The sequence below is a fragment of the Ovis aries genome, chromosome 26, assembly GCF_016772045.2.
Source record: "Ovis aries strain OAR_USU_Benz2616 breed Rambouillet chromosome 26, ARS-UI_Ramb_v3.0, whole genome shotgun sequence".
Lineage (NCBI taxonomy): Eukaryota > Metazoa > Chordata > Mammalia > Artiodactyla > Bovidae > Ovis > Ovis aries.
The window spans coordinates 8,160,592-8,182,349 of NC_056079.1; positions in this window are offsets into that span (position 1 = coordinate 8,160,592).

Here is a 21,758-nt window from a genome sequence, read left to right on the forward strand (position 1 = left end):
CATCTCTTTGACCAGCATCTTGCTTTCAATGGTATACCTTGTCTTAGTGCTAACAAAAGTGAGGGACAGCACATCTTTTATTAAAAAGCCATATTTCTCTATATGATACATTGTTTTATATTAATAGCATCTATACTGCATTGATAGTAGATGATGGAGACCTTTTAAAACTTAGACTATTTAGCACCATGGTCCCCCAACTTTGTGGACCCAGGGACTGGATTCATGGAAGAAAATTTTTCCACAGACTGGGGACAGGGGATGGTTTTAGGATGAGTGAAACACATCACATTTGCTGTGCACTTTACTTCTATTATTATTATATAGCTTCACTTCAGTTCATCAGGCATTAGATCCCAGAGGATGGGGACCCTTGCTTTAACGTAAATGCTTAATTAATGACAGTGTACAGTGGACTGTGGGTGTCCCCGGTGGTTCAATGGTAAAGAATCCTCCTGCCAAGCAGGAGGCTTGGGTTCGATCCTGAGTTGGGAAGATCCCCTGGAGAAGGAAATGCAAACCCACTCCAGTATTCTTGCCTGGGAAATCTCATGGGCAGAAGAGCTGAGAGCTACAGTCACGGAGAGTCGGACACGATTGAGTGATTAAACAACAGCGACAGCACAGCTGACCTCAAAATCAACCCCCAGCATTTTGTAAACCAAAGACAGAAGATAAATAATCAGGAAACGTGAGAAGCACACAGAAGTTAGAAGAGCTGCATCAGAAAGACTTTCCGCATGACTAACAGGAAAGTTACTCCATGCAGCAGAGGGTAGATGCTCTTCTCCGTGCTGGCACAACACTGCTTTAACTTGAAGGTCTGCAAAAATGTTAGGCCTTGCCGGTTTCATAGAGATAACTAGAACAGCATGATGTAAAATAGAAGTGTTAAAAAACTCACAAGAGACGTATTTGATTGAAAAGAGAAAGTATAAAAATAACACACTCCAGTGCAACAGACAGGACAATGGGAAAATGATGAAGCTGAAGAGAAGAGTCATTCAAAGGCAAAGAAAGGGATTTAACATTAAAATCATGGAGTGTGAGAAGCCTCAAGCCTACTTCCACGATAAAGAAACATCCTGGCAAGAAACTAATGTGCCTTGTAATGGCTTGAGCAAAGTCAAGTCAGCCATATGGAGAACTAAAAATAAACTTTCAAAATCCACCTGTGGTGGAGGAGATGTCACCTTGAAGGTACAGATAGCAGAAACACTATTTTTTTTTTTTAGAAGAAATCCATGTTAATTATGAGCTTACATACATAAGAGAACCAAGTTTAATTAGGTAAAATAAATTGGCATTAAAAAAACACATCGCCAAACTCTTGATTCAATATGTTTGCTTCAAGGCTTCAATTATCCTCACAAGTGGGGTTCCCTGGTGACTCAGATGGCAAAGAATGTCTGCAGTGCAGGGGACCCATGTTCAGTCCCTGGGCTGGGAAGAGCGGGAAATGGAAACCCACTCCCGTATTCTTGCCTGGAGAATCCCATGGACAGAAGAGCCTGGCAGGCGACAGTCCACAGGGTCACAAAGACTCAGACACGACGGAGTGACTAACACTTTCACTTCCATCCTTAAAAGCACCTCCTGGTCCTCCATCGTGTGTGTGTGTAGATGTGTATGTTGGCTTTAATGGTGCTGCGGAACTATGAAATTTACTCTGCTGAGTGAAGCTACAAAGTGATCTTATTAATCATTGGCAAAAAGTCATTTTTTTTTCCATGACGTTTACAAATGTTGGTCTGAATTTTAAACACTCCTTTTGGTCACTTACAATTCATGGGGAAATGAAAAATAGTAGAATCATTAACTGCAATTTGACACATTGGAAACACTGAGAATTGTTTTTGTTTTGTGTTTTATCCAATAAACAACAATGGAATGAAAACATAAAGTATCTTCAGACTGTTATCAAGAAGAAATCCTATCACCGTATAACAACCTCTGAAGCATCTTTAGTTACCTCTTGAAACAATTACGTGGATTTTTAGGTCACAGAACATTTCAGCTTATACAACAGCAAAAACATTTTCATACCAAATAGTATAACAGAGCATACAAAACTGTCGTGCGCATGCACACACACGCGCACACGCTCTCTCTTCTCACCCAGCTCCCATGTGCTTGAATTTCGTTACCCTGGTTCAATTAGATAACACAGTACCAACAACCACTTCAATTTCGGTCTTTACATTATATTAACCCTGAGTAAATGCATGAAGTACTAACTTTGCTCCTAGCTCTTCAATATGCAGACCTCTAGGTAGATAGCATGTGCACTATGATCAGAGCCCACTCAAATCTCTCAGAGTTCCTTGGTGATTCACTGTGCATCTGATATTCAGTTTATGCACAGACAGTAAAGCGTGTAACTGTGTTACTTCCTTGTATACTAGTGATAAACCCAAGTAGCACTTTTCACAAAACTTTGTAATTCGAAGAGGGATTGGGTAATACAGATAAAGCCTAGGAAAGAAACGAAAAACACCGTCAAAATCAAATCTGAATCACACATACGTGGAGCCATAGGAGAAGTCAGCCATGGGTCTGTTGTCTCGGTTGCCAGTCCAGAGTTGATATGTGGCTAATACAGATGCAAGTCCCCAAAGAAACCAAAAACGCCACAAGAAAGCACATCTGAGTCACACACAGCTTGAGTCACAGGAGAAGTCGACCGTGGGCCCGTCATCACTCCTGCTGGTCCAAGACTCTGAATATGCACCCAGAGAAGTCAGTGAAGGTGAGCTTGTCCGCATCAGTGATGAAAGTGGTGGTAATGAGCAGGCTGAGAATGTCCCAAGGATTGGAAGTACACAAAAATTTCATATTAAAAGGAACTGGGCAATGTCCCACAACGTCAGTGGCACCAGGATAAAATGGCAGCTGACCCCAATTCTGAATATGACAGTTAGTGTAGGACGCAGAAAAGCTGCTCATGCCACACCAGAAGCTGTACCCTGAGGGGAAGATGCAAGCGCTACTGAAAACTAGTCTTGTACCTAGTTTATGAAGAATTGGCCTCCTCACGCTACTGCAAATGGAGCAAGCAAACATCCTCTCCCAGTCATAATCCTGACCGAGGCAAGCAGTCACAGGATACGCAGAGCATAGGACCCAGAGGAAGAGCCACGCAGCGGAACCAGCACTGCATCAGAGAGAGGTCTGATCCACACTCGCCCAAGACGTGACTGTGCTCTGTTGTCATGTAGAGATGAAGTCACTCACTGCCAGGATGACTTTGCCAGAAGGGTATGGACAGTGGGGAATTTCAGCACAATGAATGATTTAAGCCTTGCAGTTAAGAAAGCCTTGGATTTTTTAAATTTACTGTGATACAGATGGTGTCTAACATTGCGTAAGTTTAAGGTGTACAGGTGTTGCCTTGGTGAATTTATATATTGCTGTATAGTATGACTGTAGCATTGGTTAATACCTCTATCATATCCTGTAATGATCATTTCTTCTTTATGGCAAGAACAGTCTCTTAGCAGCTTTGAAGTTGAACATGTGCTGTTGCTAATATCATCACAATTTTGAACATTAGATCTCCAGAACTTTTTATCTGCTTATTATAATTTATCTACTGGTTGCAAGTTCTATCCTTAACCATCATTTCCCCCAGCCCTTGGTGACCACCATTCTGCTGTTCTATCTGTTCTGCTTGAAAAGCCTCAAATTAAGCTATCATTTTCTATATCAATGACTATATGCATACAGCTTGAGTAACTACTGACAGGGTTTGAATTTTTTCCCCATTCTTTAGATTATTAAACACGTTTCTTGTATTTTTAGATATAAAACAAAGAGATATTCTTAGATAATTCAAAAGGAAGATACTTGAGACGTCTTGCTGTTTCTAAAAGTTTCTTTACCAGTATACACCTCTTAATATTGCAGAATTTCTGAGCCGGAGATCATGGGCTCCTCTTGTACAAATCTTTTCTTTTGAAGGTGAGAAAAGAAGGAATCAGAGAAAAGGAAACAAATAAAAGAGGATCATATTTTCTCCAATAACCCTGGCAGATAAAGTATTGCTGTGAAGTTTACAGTCTAGAAAGTACACTTTCATATCTATTATTTGACTTAATTCTCAAAACAGTCCTCTAAAGTTGGTGAGCAAGAATTACAGTCACTGTGCCAATGTGAAACAGATTTGAAGAAATCAAATGTCTTCCCTGAGGTGACCCAGCTCCCAACAGGCGCCCTCATCTCCTTACCCCAGGATGGAGGCAGTATCTGTTATTTACCTGTGGCCTCCTGTGTGGGAGCTGACACTCACACGTGTAGAACCTCTGGCTGGCTTTGAGCGATTGCCCTTCAGAAGTCCTTGGCAATCTTGATCTTTTTTTCCAAAGGTTTGCAGGTGGTGTTACTCTGCACTGCAAGATGCAACTTGCTAGAACTGTTAATTCACGTCCAAGCAGGAAGCTCTCAATAGCCCCGTGCAAAATGAAAATGATGAGATGTCTTTCTCCGGGAATGTAGCCTGTATTGCTGTTGAGTTATATGCGTCCTGTTAATACTTGGCATGTGGATCAGTCCAGGTGGGCTCAGAGCTTCATTCTCCTGAGTCCCTGTGTTTCTACCGCCATCTAACTGGCACGATAATACCTTTATTAGATGGCTGCCTTCTCCAAAGGGCTCCTAGACTTTTCAGTCAAGTTTTTATGTCACATACCCGTATTGCATAATTCCTTTTCTGCTAAAATATTTGTTATCCAGGCAGTTTAAGAATATACAAACGCAAATTGCATAGATGTGTAAAGGAGTTCAACTGTTAGGCACATTTGAAAGAGAATGTCCATTCTTATTTAAAGAATTTGGGTTCTCTATATCTGTGCTTTGTATAGAAAGGAGCCATCCTGAAATAAGATGCTTACTATAGAAATGATGGTGACATTTTCAAAACAGTCGTAACTCAATATATAGAAATACACCTGTGACTTCTCCAGTGTATCTTTCATGCTCAACTTCCCTATATAGAAGGTTTAAAGATGGATAAAATTTTCATGCAGAAAAGTGCATGTTCACAGAAAACTTGATGTGAGAGATGAATCTTAACAATGACTTTGAATCTTTTGTGTTGGAGTATGGTAGGTAAAATGAGTGGTAAATTTAATACACTTGCAGGTATATTTGTGGGATTAAACTATTTACATTGAGAAAACTACTGATGTGTGATGTCTTGCTTAGGCTTTTTTCAATTGCACACAGTTAAGAATCAATTTCTCCTTTGTTCTTTGTGAATATAAAAGGTCAAATTTTTTTTTCTGTAAATAGTAATTAACTTTGAGTAATTCTCTTAGAATTTGTATTTTAATTTTATAGAACATAATCAAATTATAAGACAAAAGAGTCTCCATTTAAGAATTCAAATTTATTTGAGATTTAAGCTTTGACGAATCATAATTTATGAAATAGTCCAGTGGGATAATATACACTTACCAGCCTGAGACTGTACTTGGAGTTATCTGCATGTAACAAGCAATTTGTTCAAGGTGAAGATTCTTAAACACATGTGAGGTTTGCATATTTCCTAGAGGCTTGCATTAAATCCATCCAGCAGTCAAACGACCTTGCCACCAGCTTCCTCCCAGAAAACTGACATTTCCATTTGTAAGGTTAAATAAAATACATAATGGAGAAATCCAAAAAGGAGGGATGATTATGCATCAAAGGAACATATCCTAAGTTTTCCCATCTTCCCTGACAACTCAAACCTTTGTATAATGATCCTGTCCAGAATAATATCTATTCTTGTGAGTTGTCTATGTATTGGGCTTGGCAACTCAAGTTCAGTGTAACAAACTGAAATAATTGTTCTGTGTATGTGAGAGGCTTTTAGAAATGAGATTATTCCGGGTCCTGATCTCAAGATGTATGTTTGACTGTCCCTGCAACCATGATCTCTTTATCACACAAAGACCTCAGAAATGTGCTGTGGTAATAGTGATGTACCAAGTTGGGAAGGTATTTTAGATAATACACCAACAATAGCAATTCAAATGAATAAATGATTATTTTTAGAATGCCAGGTAATTTCTATTTTAGAGAATTGCGTTTATGATTTAGGAAAAACAGATTGTAAACTTCAACATAGATAATAAAGAAGTTAAGAGCACAAAATTATCACTGATTATCCTACCTAGGATAAATGAATGATTTTTTTTTTCAATTTGAATTGCTATCATTGGTATGTTATCTAAAATACCTTCCCAACTTGGTATGTCACTATTACCACAGCAGTTTTTTCCTGCTTGAACCCGACAAACAGCTCCATGTTCCATAGCTCTGTGCCTGGGCTGTGTCTTTGAATTTCTATAGAAATGTTATTGACTCCATTAAAAGCATTTGTTGTTGTTTGTTGTTCAGTCGCTCAGTCACGTCTGACTGTGACCCCGTGGACCAGGCTTCTGTGCCCTTCCTTCACTATCACCCAGAGCTTGCTCAAACTCATGTCCATCGAGTCAGTGATGCCATCCAGCCATCTCATCCTCTGTCGTCCCCTTCTCCTCCTGCCCCCAATCCCTCCCAGCATCAGGGTCTTTTCCAATGAGTTTACTTTTTGCATCAGGTGGCCAAAGTGTTGGAGCTTCAGCATTTTAAATAGGTCTTCATCCTCTTTCACCTCACTAATTTGTATACAGTGCTTACAGTTTCTTTTTGAATCATTGCGTTCATCTGTTTTGAACAATGTAAACAGTTTGAGTCTTATTTTTTTTTCCCCCTTTTGGGGATAACACATTTTAACCTTTGTTCGATTTATTTTTGTTGTCTGTTTTCGAGTGCTTGACAGAAGTTTCTGGATTTCTAGATCTTGAGTGTTGATGTGAGGTTAGGTTCTGCATTTACTACCATTTGGTCTGTTTGCCTACAGTTCCATCCTCTGCTCCCTGATCCACTATAGGGGAGCGTTGACTTGGTTTCACAGAAGTCCTGGGCATCAGGTAAAGGGTTGTCCCATGTTATAACTCGTCATGGTGTAAGCTGTCTTACTTACCCCAATGGGAAGCATTCCGGTTGAACTACTGTGCCTCTTGCCTGGTAGTGAGGAGAACCTGATTGCAGTAGGAGGCATAGGATAAAGGATAAACTCTGGGGCCATTTTGTAAATGAGCAGCCTTGACGTAATTATCTTTTGAGATGAGCATAGTTTACACAAAAGAGAATCCTGGATCAGATAGTTTTTGTCTAAATTGCAGTCAATATTGACAGAATGATTCATATGGAATCTCAGAAGATTTAATAAAATTAAGTCTACTCACAGCAAATTTTTGCCATTTTATAAATGGCAAACATGTTCTACTTTTCTCTGGGAGTTGCATTTCTGAGACAACCTCAAAAGTGGGGAGAATGTTTCTTCACAGTTGACAGTATTGCAGTGTTCCACAATACAGCAGAAAAACCAGGATGACAAATAGTTCTGTCTTCAATGGTGTTTATAACTTTCAGTTTTATTACTGCCTTTATCTTATCTCTCATCAGATATCTGCTTATCTGGCTTCTTAGACTTTTCCTCATAAAACAGACCCTTTTCAAGTGATTTTTAACCTTCACAGATAGGTTTCCTTAATTGTTTCTCTTCATTTCAGAAGAAACTAATTTCCTAATGGCATATATATCTAAACGCACAGAGAGACCTACAATCTATAGCTTAATTATAGCCATGACCGTATAATTTTCATCAAGAGAATCTGGTTAAAAAAAACTTCTAAGATGTTTATGAACTTAAGTATGGATAGGTTTGATGGATTGTGAGCTGGCCGTTAAAATATGGTGTCAGTGTAAGAAGTTGTATTGAGTAAGCCCATGAGGATTGGCTTTTATGACCTTTATATTTGATTATTTTCTTGATTTAGAATAAGAATGAAACATATTCTCAAATAGAATTTGAAATATAAGTGTGTATAATGGTATATGCCCTTTATATATGGTGAAAAATTGCTTAGATAAGCTATACTTTTTTAAAACCTTCAGAGTTTTATTTGAGTTTTATTTTATTACCTTCCTAACATATATTTTAGTCACTAATGTCTGGTTGTTAGAAATGTATTGTTTGGAGTCAGCCTTCTGGGGTTTTTATCTTGTGTTACCACCAGGCAAGATATTGGGTGTGCTTATTTTATATCCTTGTACCAAACTTTCTATAAAATGGGGGTGATAACTTTATTTCACAGAGATGCTGTAAAGATTATATATGGGAAACACAGGTGTAGAACAAACTATTACATGGCATGAGATCACAAAATGTTAGCGAATGTTCCTTTTATCACTATGTGTGAGTCACTGTGGGGACTCCAAAATTGAAAACAATATAGAAACAACAAAAAGACTGCTCATTCCCAAAAAGGGAAATGGGCTTGTTTACAAACTGTGCAGGGTAGTAAATTGCACAAAATTGATAGTGACAGAAATGTGAAACTTGCGCTTGTTATAGCAAACTTAGTGATGATCAAAAGCTTTCAGATGAGAACTTTCTAGATTTATTCCGAGTCTGGATACTTAATATTACTTGCAGCAGTTGTTTTTTTTTTTTCTGTGACTCATAATTTTCATTAAGTCAAACTTTAATTAAAATGTCTCTGCCTGGAGACACTGCCTTTGAAATCCTAGGCGAAGCTCAGTAGGACTGTTTGTCTGTTTGTGACAATATTAAATGTCAGGCTGAAAAATGTCAGCTCAGCAGATGGATAATTGTATACTTTAACACTCTTAATGGAGAGAAATGTATTTCAGTATAAATTTTAATATCATCTGTGAATAAAACTACAGCTCATAAAGGAATAATCTTATTTACATATGCTAATGTACCTACACACTTACCCAGCAGTAGTTCAGTAATACCAGTTATAAATGACATTAAGAATGATTTGTTGTTTTCAGTCACTAAGCTGTGTCCGACTCTTTGTGACCCCAGGGACTGCAGCATGCGAGGCTTTCCTGTCCTTCACTATCTCCTGGAGTTTGCTCAAACTCATGACCGTCAAGTTGGTGATGCCATCCAACCATCTCATCTTCAGTCGTCCCCTTCTCCTCCTGCCGTCAATCTTTCTTCCTGTCCTCAAAGGACCCAGCATCAGGGTCTTTTCCAATGAGTGAGATCTTCACATCAGGTGGCAAAGTACTGGAGCTACAGCTTCAGTATCGGTCCTTCCAATGAATATTCAGGATTGATTTCCTTTAGGATGGACTGGCTTGATTTACATATATTTATCATCTAGGAGTTCTCCATGAAACATAGGTGTTTCCGTTCAGGTTTTGAAAGCAGAGTCTGTGATTGGGGCAGCATGCTGATGTGAGACTTGACTTGGAGTAGGATTGAGGAAGCCAGCATCCTTGCTGTGGGCACCGGGGATTGGGTTTTGCAGGGACTTCTGAGCAGCATGTAGCAGGCTTCCCAGCCTTGTCCCAGGGCTGCAGCATTTTCCTCCAGCTTCCCTCCATTATTTCCTCGTATCGACTCCCCTTCCTATCTCTAACTCATTTGTGCAGGGCCCGTCGGTCAGAATCTTAGACTTGGAAGTTGATACAACAGAAATCTGAAGGAACTTGCAGAGGTGATTGTGGTGGAAGACTTAGTCTGAGGGTCACTTTGCATAAAGCTGGGTGTGAAGAATCCACCTGCCAATGCAGGAGACACAGACGTGGGTTTGATCCCTGGGTCAGAAGGATTTACCTGGAGGAGGGAATAGCAACCCACTCCAGTGTTCTTGGTGGACAGTCCCATGGACAGAGGAGCCTGGTGGTCCGTAGGGTCTTGGAGTGTCAGATATGAGTGAGCACATGTGTTGCATAAAAGCCCCATCTCGTGATCTTTAAATGAATGCCAGGCTGAGGCAGCGGGTGTCCTGTCTGCCTCCCATCCGCCACCCTATGTGCTGCTCAGAACTGTCATGGGGTCTTTCTGGTTCCCAGCTTGGCGTGGTGGCAAGTCAGCCACAGCTTCTTAGAAAACTTTCTTAGGAAAGTAAATGTAACAAGCTGGAGTCCCATTGCTGCAGCCAGTTTGGGGGCTGTAATTAATCATCTCCCTTTTCCATCACCTATGTGGGATATCCTTTCCTCGTGGTCCACATTTTAGCTTGCTAATTGTGTTAGAGGTCCAGAATTTCATCTTTTGAGACTTGATCTCCTCTTAGATGAGCGTGCAGTGATCCCCCATTCACTTATGTCAAGAGTTATAGAAGGACCAGGTAACGTCCCAGGGACTCTTCCAGGCAACTTGTCCCAGGCAACTTGCTCCATTAAGTAACAGCCCCCCTAGATACTCGGAATATTCAAGTCAGTAACTAACCCGGGTGTAACCTGCACTGATGAGCTGAGTATTCAGGAGTGAGAGAAAGCAGCCCTGCTTTGGTGAGAGGGAGCCCGTGCTATGGAGCCCATGCTTGGCCTCAGTCCCTGCCGCCATGCTTATTCCTCGTGTGGGCCATTGGGATAGGATTTGACATCCCTTCTTAAACTAGGAAGACCAGTTCCATAGTCCATCTTCTATCAGGCTACATGCATTCATTCATGCTTGGTCACTCAGCTGTGTCCGACTCTTTGCAACTCCATGGATTGTAGCCTATCAGGCATCTCTGTCCATGATAGTTTTCAGGCAAGAACACAAGAGTGGGTTGCCATTTCCTCCTCCAAGGGAGCTTCCTGACCCAGGGATCGAACCCTCATCTCCTGCATCTCCTGCATAGCAGGCAGATTGCTAACCTACTGAGCCTTCGGGGAAGCCCTCGTCAAATACTCAGGAAAGCTGTAAACACTCTCCTGATGTCACTGCCCTTCTCACTTGTCTGCTTCTGTGCAGATAAGGCAGTGGAGATGGTTTGCGGGGGCAGGGGGAGCGCGTGACAGTGACATTCCTAGCACAGCAGGAAGCGTGCGCTTGGCAATTCCAGTTCCCAGAGGGAGTAACAGAATGAGCAGTGACCTGACCACGGAAGTCAAGGTGCGCACACGTGTGGATACACACTATATCTTTTACTGGGTGTACAACACCAACTAAGTTATTTTTCTCAAGACAATTACTTATCTGCATTATAAAGTAGGTCCTTAATTCTGCTGTACAATGATTCCAACACAGATAGTGTCATTTCTCAACTACTTTATGAATCCACCTGCAATGCAAGAGACCTGCGTTTGATCCCTGGGTCAGAAATATGCCGTGGAGGAGGAAATGGCAATCCCCTCCTGTATTCTTGCCTGGAGAGTTCCATAGACAGAAGAGCCTGGTGGACTGCAGTCCACGGGGTCACAAAGAATCAGACACGACTGAGCGATTAACACTTTGACTTTCATGTTCTTTATTCTCTTCCTTGATTTGAAGATGGATAGATGTTTTCTTCTTGAACTACAGGGGTTGATTTATAGTTGTAGAAGCCAATGGGGCAGGTATTTCCATTGGAGGGGGGCAACTAGACAGTTTTTGCAGACCTAGAGAATGTTTACCTATACAATTTATAAGTACAATGTACATAATTCCAGGTGAGATGGCGTCTAAGGACGAGTGAAAAGCAGATGGTCCCAGTCATTCTGAATGATGAAGGATCACGTATCCTGTCTTTGTGGATGGAGATTCAGTGAGCTGTTTAGGACACAGAAGGGAAGATTCTGCATTTGAAAGACAAAGCTTCACAGAACACAATTTTATCTGACAAATCCAATTACTTGGATACTTAGTTGACTGAAGAAATATTTATATGATGTCCACCATTGTAGAGATGTACAGAATACAATTTATGAGATCATTTAACTGTATAATCATTTATGTCTAAGGAAATTGGCTGTTAAGCTATGTTCTAGATTTCAAAATGAAGATTCTCAACAGCATAGCTGTGGCTGGTTACTCAGTTTTTCAAAACAGGCCGAATGTAACCAAGATTAGGTGTCATTTTTCTTTGTTTGGTTCTGTGGCTTAGATCTGCCCTTATTAGGTGAAGTAGAATCATCCAGGTCGTTTCCCAATAGTTCTGGAAAAATACGTCACCTCTACTACAGGTGAGAGAACAAAAGCAAAAGACAATGTTTCCTGTTTATAAGGGTTAATAGTGTCAGCTCATCAATAAAGTACACAACATTATTTTCACATTTCTCATAGAAATATTTACGTAATATTTTCAAGCTTTTCTCTACACGGTGATTGTATCGTTTTTCCACAGAAAAGTATTTTTATAAGTGGTAGCATTTTACGTGTCTGTAGGTTAAACTATGTAAATAACATCTCAGATTTGATAATTGCAAAAGCATACTCTGTATTTTTTATGTAATTCTGTGTTGTCACTAAATTTGGATGACTTTAATTATACAGCTTGGGGGTAATTTCACAAAGTAGCTCTGAAGGTCTAACGTGGATGTTGGAGACACCTTGCTTGCCCCGTTATGCTGTTGTCTTTAATTAAAGACCAGTAGTAATTTTATTTGATTACCATTTTTAGTACATTAACCTCAGATTCCAAACTAAGCACTGGGCTTGAAAGCTCAGTCTTTTATATGAAATTGTATACACTTGACCCTTGAACAATGTGGCAGTTTGAAGCTGGACGCTGACCCTCTGAGCAGTCAGAAATCTGCCTATAACTTTCATTGTGCTCTGTAGCTGCCGAGTGTTTACTATTGAAAAAAATCCTCTTATAAGTGGACCTGCAGTCAAATTGATGTTCAAGGGTCAACTGTGCTCTTCTTTGATTAACTTATTATGATTCCTTTTTCTTGAAATACATAAATTGCATGTAAGTTTTACCAGCCTAGACACTAAAATCACCAGAGTCTAGAGCTGCGTTCAGCATCACTTTCTAAATTGCACGTTTTTGCAATCATGCAATGCCCTTGTACAGTCGAGTCCTGGCCTTGCTGATGCCCCTGGGTCTGTGGCTTTATATTAGTATCTTAGATTCTTTGCTCAGCACTGACGTTGCACTGGGCACCTTCCAGTCTTTGCTGATCTTGCATGCAGAGTCCTAGAAAAGGTTTTTGCTAACACTTATGCAGCCGCCTTTGATGGTTTCTCTTAAATTCTGAAACTTCCCAAATGGCTTCTCCTCCTCGCCTCCAGGAATACTGCCTGTGGCTTTGCAGTTTGCTTCTTGACCTTCAAGGCTGGAGGGTGTGAGCAGTTTAGCACAAGCTGGGGTAGGAGGTAGCCTCCTGGTGAGCCAGCGTGCCTACCATAAGGGGTGTGGGACTGGGAATGACACTGAGCAGATCTCATAGATTGGGCTGTTACTTTCTGGCATTGAGCACTCAGCAGTTAACTTCCTCTAGCTTCCTGTTTTTTGATGCAATAGGTTGCTATCCACCTCAATGGCTACCGACAAGATGAAAGGAGATACTGAGCACCTAGTAGGCCGTTCGCTGGCTGCCACATGATAGATGCTCTCAAAGTGGTTGGTGTCTTGCCCCCTCCAACGCTGTCAGCTCATGGAGCAGTCAGTCCCTGATACTGCTGGGAGCTTACTCTGTAGAGGAGAGTTCTGCACGTGAACAGCAGTCCTGAGAGACCGCCTCCTAGGCCGATGTTGTAGAATTTCTTGGGGCCACCTCTTCTGGACTGCATGACTGGAGCCTGAGGCTCCATCCTACAAACACTCAAGGCCTCTACCCCACCCCCAAGTTTGTTTTTCTTTTTTTCCTAGCTCAGTTGTACACATAGTACATTTTTACTAGAGTTTGACCCTGGAGACTGATAGGGGGACTGGCTACTTTTGGAGGAGAGAAATAAGCAATCCACCATTGGAGGAGGCAGTGTTGAGCGTCTCCCTGCTTTCCAAATGTATAATCTTCTGCTGGGAGAACTGACGAACTTGATTGCTTTCAGGCTCCGTCCCTCAGGCCTCCTCTGTAGACATTGCACACGGGCGGGAGTGGCAGACTGGGCTGCCCGTGAGTTTATAAGAGACCTTCTGCAGACTTCCATGCATGGGGCAGTTAGGCTGATGCGCGTTCTGTGATGGTTAAAGAGGACTCCTTGTTCTCCATGGAGGAGGGGCTTCAGAGCAGCCATGCTGAAGGAAGCCTGAACCTGGGGACAGGTTGTGAAGCTGTATATATGTGGGCATGTCAGTTTCACTGTAATATTCAGTTTGTATGTTTGTGTGGCACAATAAATAAAAAGTCAGAATGTCCCACGTCAAGTCACTGCTTGTTTGGCAGTTTGCTCTGTACTGTGTGGATTTAGTTCTTACAGCAGGGTGACTGAGATTCCTTACTGATACATATAGAACTTACTCAGTGGATCAAAACAGACTGAAGGATTATTTATGCAGTGCTAGACAGACACAGAACCTTGAAAGCTGGTGCTGTTGCTTACTTCTTTCTGTTCGGTAATTAACATGACTGTCGATGCTTGTCATCTTGCCTTTGAATTAAGTAACTTTAATGTTGAGATATTTTTAGTGTTGCTGTTTATTTCGTAACTTCTCGTTCTCTTCTCTGGTCACACAGATATTTAACAAGACTCACGCTGTCCATAGTTAAGCCGTGTATTTTTCATTCACTTGGAGAAACTGATCTCTCTTATTTAACTACTAGCACAATTTATATGCACTTTTATTCTGCATAGAAATTCATCTGTGACTAGGAACCACTAAGAACCTATGGAAGAATCTAAAACCCCAGTGTTTGGTTTCAGCAATGATGATCACTAGGGCTTAAATATTCTTCTGCATTGCTGATCCTGTATTTTTTTCTAGAAATCATGTTTGTCTGCTGTCTCTTTCATGCCTGTAGAATTACTGAGTTGGAATACAGCAGAGGACTAGCTTTGCAAATACACCTCCAATCTCATTTCCACTTCTTAATGGACTCCAGTCAATGTCTTGGTACTAAAAGCCTTTCATTACTTACTTCACCCTGACCTTTTTATATTCCTTTTATTTGCGCAGTCAGTTTTATAGGCCAGTTGCTCTTTTTTTTTGTCAAGTGGCTTATAACACTTTCTTCCAAGCACAATAGTTCACCATCTAAAACATCTGCAACTTCTGTTCACAGTGACTTTCTCCTCCTATATTTGTCATAGATCCCTTTATGGAATTGCTAATAGAAACATGCCTTCAATGTAATTCGTGTTTTTTCCTCTAAACCAACAGGGACTGAAACATACTCCCTACTGGTGTCATTACTACTCCTCGAGCTGTCGTAGGAAAAAAGTGGCATTTGTGAATAATGGCTGGGACAGAAATTCAAAGACTAAAACATTAAAAAAATCATATTTTACAGAAGCTTTACAATTTCTCTTTTCTAATCCAGTAGATAGGGCATTGCTCACCAATATGTGTGTTAAAACCGCTATGAGCTTCCTACGTGGGTGGAATGAGCATGCTGTCCTGCACACACACACTTGGGTCTGGTTATGGTGGGTTTTGCAGGGAAAGTGTCACAACTTCAGTGGATCGAGATGAGTTCACTCACCGCTGTTTCAGGGTGGGTTGGTGTCAGTTACCTGGAGCCATCTACACCAACCCAGTCATCCCTGCTTTGAAACCTCCAGTTCAGTTCAGTCGCTCAGTCATGTCCGACTCTTTGCGACCCCATGGACTGCAGCACACCAGGCTTCCGTGTCCATCACCAACTCCCAAAGTTTATTCAAACTCATGTCCATTGAGTCAGTGATGCCATCCAACCATCTCATCCTCTGTTATCTCCTTCTCCTCCTGCCCTCAATCTTTCCCAGCATCAGGGTCTTTTCAAGTGAGAAACCTCCAGAGAGCTGGCCAATGAGGACATTTACATAGAGGCTAAATTCAGTGACTGGTATACTTCAAGAATTATTAACTCAGTATATATGTACTAAATGTATCCTGTATTCCAGGTTCCAGGTAAATACCAACAAAAGCCATCAGGTCTTCATGCCCACCAGTTCATGTGCTGAGTTCTATGGGGTCACTGAAGCTTTTACCCCATATATATTTGTTTAGTCTTTTTTCATTTTTAAGCATTGAAGTATAGTTGACTTACAACATTACAGTAGTTCCAGGTTTGCAACATGGTGATTTGGTAATTTGATGGGCTCTACTCCATATAAAGTTATGATAAAGTATTGGCTATAGTCCCTGTGCTATATGTTATGTTCTTACAACTCATTTTTAAAACATCTTTTAAAATTGAAATATAGCTGATTTACAATGTTGTGTTAGTTTCTGTTGAATAGAAGTGATTCAGTTACACTCACACACACACAAAATGTATACATATATATATACACACATTCTTATTTTTTAATATATTCTTTTCCATTATGGTTTATCACAGGATATTGACTATAGTTCTCTGTGCTATACAGTAGGACCTTGTTTATCCATTCCGTATCTAAAAGCTTGCATCACTGCCCCAACCCGCTCCCCCAAGCAGGCCCACTCCCTTGGCCACCACAGGTATGTTCTCTGTGCTCATCAGCCTGTTTCTTTTCACAGAGGCATTCATTTGTATCATATTTTAGAATCCACATGTAAGTGACATCGTATGGTATTTGTCTTTTTCCTTCTGACTTACTTCATTTAGTATAATAATCTCTAGTTGCTTCCATGATGCTGCAAATGGCACTATTTCATTCTTTTTTTTGGTACTGAGTGGTTGTGCAACTTATTTCTGAAAGATGATTATTGCTTTCATGATGCTGTGTCTTAAACTACAATGATTTCTATATGCCGCCAATAATTCGTCAGTGTATGTGAGGCTGTCTTATTGTACAGTGGCTTGCAAAATCTGAAGCACTTAAAAAGGATGTCACCTTACTCGGCATTCTATCACTGAAGTGCTCCATGTCAACAGGGCTCGTCCCTGGTCCCTGCTGTGCTTTGGGGCCGATTTATTGAACACGTACACAGCTCTGCCACTGTGGCTTCATTTCAGCTCATTCTAAGCTGCTCAGCTGCCCTGCAGTTATCCCCCCTCGCCACCTCATAGGCATGACCTCACTGAATTAAATGCACAGCCCCCAGCTTTAATGCCAGTGACTTGGCAGCACTGTCAAGACTCAATGGGGTTTATTTTTTTCTGCCATCACATGCTACGTCTGGTTTCTAGGAGATAAATCCATTCAAAAAGGTTCTGCAAATTCTGTTGCTGGGTATATGGACTTTGATAAAGCTGTTTCCCTTTTAAATTGACCAAAGAAAGACCATTCAAATGATGTGATCATTTTCAGCTTTATACAAAACTGTAACATAAATGTTATTTGAGGTTTCTGGATGTCTTTCAATGGAAGATGCTTAAGCTACCTTCCGATTTTGCCTAGGTTTACGTGTAAGGAATATATTCAGGCAGAATGTGTTCTTTGAGCTTTTTCCAGCTCCCTCTTCCTTGTTGACACAGTCTAAAGATGGCAGAAGCAGGAAGCACAGCCGTCTTTTTATAGGCATCGTTGCCTTCATGGCAAAGAGGTTTGGACCTGATCCCTGAGTAGGATGCCAAATCAGTTAAAAGCCTGGGATTTTCCACATGCTGAAGAACTTTCTTTATGGCGGGTAGACTCCTAAAGCTAAGGCAGAAGGAAAAAGTGACAGTGATGTGGAAGATGTAATCTCAACATGTACTATATGGGCAAATCTGGTCCTCTAGGATGCAAACACTGTTTTGGAAATAGAATTGACTTGCCCCACTTTTTCTACACTGGTATCTCTAATGTAGATGAAATACCTTTATTTTTATTATTCTTTTTTTATAGGAACATAAGAATGGTGCTCATTTTAAAAAACTTTTTATTTTGTCTTGGGTATAGCCACTTAATAATATCATGATTGTTTCAGGTGGACCATTCTCCCCCAAATTCCCCTCCTATCCAGCCTATCACATAATATTGAGCAGAGCCTACTGTACTATACTGAAATTCCTTGTTGGTTATCTATTTTAAGTATAGCAGTAGAAACACTTTGACTTTATAATTTTAAATATAAGTATTTTATTGAAATATTCCAATGTGTTAATGGTCTACTTCCCTCTCAGAAAACTTACCTGTGTGCTTATAAGTTATTAGTTGCCAAACATTTGCTTAACTGCATTGTGTCTCTTAAGATAGTGAGATTTCTTTTTCTACAGTTTCCTATTTAGGGTATGATTATTGCCTCTGCCTCAAAGGCTTGAATTCAGTTAATTTAGATTTGTATTTCAGGCTTAATTATAGAGAACTATAACCACCTATTATGTTTTTGATAAATTGTTTTTTGCCAAAGTCCATTTTAAAATTTGAATATTTTTCTGAAGCCAAGATATTTTAGTTATTGCTAAATACTTTGTATATCCACGAATATTTCAATGCCCCATCTGCTGGAGACTTTGATGAATGAGGGTAGTCAGTTTCCTTAATGAAGAATTGAGGCTGAACTTTTTCATATGCAGGTTAATTCAGTTTTATTCTAAATATACTGACATAAAATAAATAATTCTGTAACAAATGCAAGTATTTAATACAATTATACCTTCTCTTGACAATGATACAAAAAGTTGAAACATTAATGACTACTGAGTTTTAATTTTGCTTCAGTGCATACTGTTTTCCCAGCCTGTTCCATCAGAACCAAATGAACTTTCTTGTTTTATATGAGGCCCAGAACACTTAAATTGTTCCTATTCCAAGTGCTATCTATTTAATCAGGTTTATGGGACCCATGTATCAGATCACCACCACTGAATGCTCCTTAGAAACACTGATAAGTTTCCATAATTCTTTAAGGCAGGAAAAAGGCTTGTGTTCCACAGCTTTAAGCAGAAATACTTGGGAGGCCTGACATTTGAAGTCAGAATCATTGCTCACCTCTCCCATTTAACTAGAATCAGTCACATGGACGCAGGTTCTTAAAATGAAAAATATTTCCTCCTTCCTCCCATTCTGACAGATGCACATCCCGTTTAAAATATAGTTGAACAACTAACTGAACAGGTTTCAGAAGCATCACATCAATTTCCCCATCCACTCTCGTTGTTGGTTCAATGGAATGCAATACGTCAGAGTGAAGATGAAAGAATCATAGGACACATTCAGTCAGTGAGAGTCTTCATTGTTAAAGAATGTTGAACTAGTCATCAGAGGGATAAAAGAGAAATCGAAGGCATGACTCAGGTCCCAGAGACATGCATGATGGATGATTCAGTAGTAGAGCAAGACATCTCTTCCCATAAAACAATGTTTAGTCTCTTTGCCTTCTCCAGGTTGTGCCGTGTAAAAATAAATGGAAGCTCGTCATTTCTTTTCAGATAGCTTCATTATATATGATTCCCATCCATGTACCTAGGAGCACAGCAGCCTACCCATAAGTTTTCACTCATTCCATATTGCCTATGCCTATGATATTACATATAAATCTCCAATTTCAACTTCCAAGAGAGTATCACTTCCAAGAGAGTATCACAACGTTTTCAACATTGCCTCATTGCTCTAAAATATTACTGATAACAGAAGGCTCCATTTATTGAGGGCCTGTTTTATTTTAGGCTCTGAGATATGCGATGAAATGAACACACAGCCAGCCTTTGCTTTATACGGCACTATGTTAACTAAGAGTTGTGAATTTAAAATACATATATATTTGGCTGCGCTGGGTCTTCATTGCTGTGTGCGGACTTGACACAGTTGTGGTGAGCAAGGGCTGCTCTCCAGCTGCAGGGTGAGGGTTTCTCATGCTGGTGGCTTCTTGCTGCAGAGCATGGGCTCTCGGGCACACAGGTTTCAGTAGTTGTGGCCCCCAGGCTCTAGGGCTCTGGCTCAGTAGCTGTGCACGGGCTTCGTTGTTCCCTGGCATGTGGAGTCTTTCTGGGCCAGGGATCGAACCCATGTCCCCCGCATTAACAGACAAGATTCCCAACCCCTGGCTCACCAGGGAAGTCGACGAGATGTGAAGTTTGGAGCCATGTCCTACCTTTGCACTTTTTGCTTTATGTGAACTTACAGAAGCATCGCAAAGATGGCACAGAGTTCCATATTTCCTTCCCAGAGCTGCTTCTAATGATTTCAGCTTATATAATTGTGATGCATTTATCAAAGCTAAAAGGTGAACAATGGTATGATATTAATACTACTTACAACTGCCTGGTGTTACTTGAATACCTCTGATTTTTTCACGAATGCCATTTCTCTGCTCCAGGATCCAGTCAGGAATCATGTTGCACTTAGCCTTCATGTCTCCTCAGTCTCTTCCAGGCTGTGAGACTGTTATGGTCTTTTCCTCATCTCTCCTGACCCTGACACTTTTGAAGATGGCTGGTTAGAATTTTTGTCAATGTTCCTCAAGTTGCATTTGTCTGATATTTCTCGTGATTAACCTGATGTTACAAATTTAATGGAATAGTACCATTGAGGTTTTATTACATCATATGCGAGTGATATCAGCTTGATTAATTTTTGGTGAGCTAACCTTGACCACTTGGTTAAAGAAGGGTCTGTCAGGATTCCTCAGTGGAAAGTTGCTATTTTTCCTTTCCATATCCTAAGTACTGGAAGGAAGGAAATTACAGCCCACACTTGAGAGGATAGCAGTGCTTAAATTCCATCTCTTGAGGTAAGGTGTAGATTTAGATTTTTGGACATGTTAAAAATATCACAGTATTGAATATTTTCGGGGTGCACAAAAATTCTGTTTTGTTTTGACCACATTTTAGTATTTGTCTATGCATCTTTCCTGCATAAATTATTACTATAGAGTTTTAGTAGTGATGAGAAACCAAGATAATTTCTTTAAAATACTATTCTACAATACAAGAAGCCACTCTCCTTGGAGAAATGGCTGGTTCTGGGGTTGGAGCAGGAAATATGCAAGATAAACACAGGGCATCTTGTAATATCAGAAATAAGTGCTCAAAACAAAAGAAAAAGGATGCAGACATGTTAAAAGGATGCAGAAACCAACTCACCAACAAAAGTTGGAAAAATTTCACCAACAAAATGGTGGTAGTAACAGATTACAACCCCCCAAATAAAAATAATATCCATGAGTCCAAAGTGATAAAACTGACTGAATAAATGGGAGAAAAGGGACAGGCAGTTGCTTACAGAAAAATTCAAATTACTAAATGTAGAAACAATGAAGAAAATAGAAAGTCATAGTGAGATATCATTTAATAATTTCTATCCAATTTAATATCTGCCAAAAACCATGGTTTCATATAGTTTTTATCAAATATATGAGCCATTTTACATAGTGTTCTTGGCATTTAATCCCAATGCTATTTATGCCACAATATTATATTCACATTCACTGTTAAATTTTTTAAATGTACATAATTATCAAGGAAAAGCTTGAAGTCAGGCCATAAGCAAATTTCTTTGATTTATAATAGCATTCTTCACACTTATTTGCAGTATTTCACAGTATTTCTTTTTTTGTGAGTGTTTATAATTTATGTATCTTACTTACAAAACTTGAAAAAAAAACAGTACCTGGTTGTTTTGCTCCTCGAATTTTCATTTAGCATTTTTATTAACTCACCCCCACCCCTAGTAGTAAATACTTTCAAAAGCAGACTTAAATTACTGGATTCTATTCTGTTATGCAGAAAGTCCAAATACATTTTTATAAAAAATCTCTTTTAGGTAATGTACATAATAATATCCTTATATATAAGTCTTTGCCTGCACATCATCAGAGCTAAGGTAGGCTTCTAGCAGGATGAATAATTTAAAGACTATAAACATTTAAAGCTCTTCACACACAAAGCATGACTTTTTAATACTATCATAAAACTGTAGTATAATTTAACCATTGTAATATTGTAGACACTTAGATAATTCTAGGCAGTTTATACACTATTACCAATGGTACATGTAT